The sequence below is a fragment of the Carlito syrichta genome, unplaced genomic scaffold, assembly GCF_000164805.1.
Source record: "Carlito syrichta isolate Samal-C Ts95f unplaced genomic scaffold, Tarsius_syrichta-2.0.1 Scaffold303552, whole genome shotgun sequence".
NCBI lineage: Eukaryota > Metazoa > Chordata > Mammalia > Primates > Tarsiidae > Carlito > Carlito syrichta.
Window position 1 is genome coordinate 894,126 of NW_007247648.1, and position 1,890 is coordinate 896,015.

Below are 1,890 nucleotides of genomic sequence, written 5' to 3' on the forward strand. Positions count from 1 at the left end.
GTGATCTGGATTCTTCTGCTGAAATTAAGGTTTTTGTGGTCTTGCTTTTCCAGCTTCCTTAGGTGGCTTGTTAGGCTGTTATTTTGTGGTCCTTCCATTTCCTTCATGTGTGTTTGTAGAGATATGAATTCCCCTCTTGCTACAGCTTTCATGGCATCCCATAGATTTTGATAAGATGTTTCTTCATTTTCATTTGTTTCCAGATATCTTTTAATCTCTGTTTTGATTTCATTGTTGACCCAGGAGTTATTTAGCATCACGCTGTTTAATGTCCATGTCTTTCTGGGTTTTGGGGGGATCTTATTGGTGTTAATGTTTATTTTTATTCCACTGTGGTCTGAGGAGGTGCATGACAAAATTTCGATCTTTTGAAATTTGTTTTTGCTTGATTTATGACCAAGTATGGGGTCAATCTTAGAGTATGTTCCATGCAGTGCTGAGTAGAATGTATATTCTGTGGTCATTTGGTGGGGTGTTCTGTAGGTATCAATTAAGCCCATTTTGTCAAAAGTCACATTGAGGTTCTGGATCTCATTGCTGATTTTTTGTCCTGATGATCTGTCTAGGATTGTAAGTGGGGTATTAAAGTCCCCAGTTATGATGGTGTTAGAGTTAAAATCTTTCTTTAGTTTTCCTAGAAGCAGCTTTGTGAAAGTTGGTGCTTCTATATTGGGTGCATACATGTTTAGGATAGATTTTTTTCTTGTTGATGGAGTGAACCTTTTATCATTATGTAGTGGCCCTCTGTATCTTTTTAAATTATTGATAGCTTAAATGATATTTTGTCTGAAATTAGGATTGCGACTCCTCCTTTCTTTTGTGTACCGTTCACCTGAAAATTTGTTTCCCATCCTCTTACTTTGAGTCTGTGCGTGTCCTTTCTAGTGAGATGGGTCTCTTGAAGCAGTATTTTGTTGCCTGGTGATATTTTATCCATTTTGCCATTCTATGTCTTTTCAGTGGTGCATTTAGTCCATTCACATTCAGGCTAATTATTGAAATGTGAGAGTTGGTCCCTATCATAGAGTTCTTATACAGTTGTTGTGGTTCCACTTGGTTTGTTGTCTTTTCTTGGTTTGGGGGTTGGTTCATGTGTATTTTATTCTTTTTCCTGTACTCTTGTGAAGAACGCTGTTCTTTTTTCCTTTTCTTCTATATTTAGTACTTTCTTAGGTGTTTCATGTAGAGGTGGTCTGGTGGCAGTATAAGTTCTTAGGGGTTGGATATCTGGGAAAGATTTTAATTCTCCCTCACTGATGAAGCTTAGCTTGGCTGGGTAGGTTATTCTTGGTTGAAATTATTTATCTTTTAGGACTTTGAAGATAGGGCTCCAAGCTCTCGTAGCCTGCAGGGTTTCCATAGATAAATTTGCTGCTATTCTAATTGATCTTCCATGGTATGTGATCTGGTCTTTTTCTCTTGATGACTTTAGGATTTTTTCTTTTATACTACTTTGTTTAGGCAAATTATTATGTGTCTGGGAGTTGGTCTTCTCATTTGTTGTCTTGCAGGGGTTCTCTGAATCTCTTGTATGTGAATTTTTGCATCACTGATAAGATGAGGGAAGTTTTCTTCAATAATCTCATGAAACGTTTGTTCCAAGGTGAACTCTGTTTCTCTTTCTGTTTCAGGAAGGCCAATTACTCTTAGGTTCTTTCTCTTGAAGTAATTGCTCATCTCTTGAAGGTTTTGTTCTGTATTTTGAAGCTTGTTTTGTGTGTTTTTAATTGTTTGGGTTAGTTCTATATTTTGGTCCTCAAGCTCTGAGAGTCTTTCTTCTGCTTGGCTAATTCTGATTTACATGCTTATCAGTTTGTTATTTATTCATTTGCTGTATTCTTTATTACTGTTATCTCAGTTATCAACTCCTTCCTAGTTTCTTCTCATCTC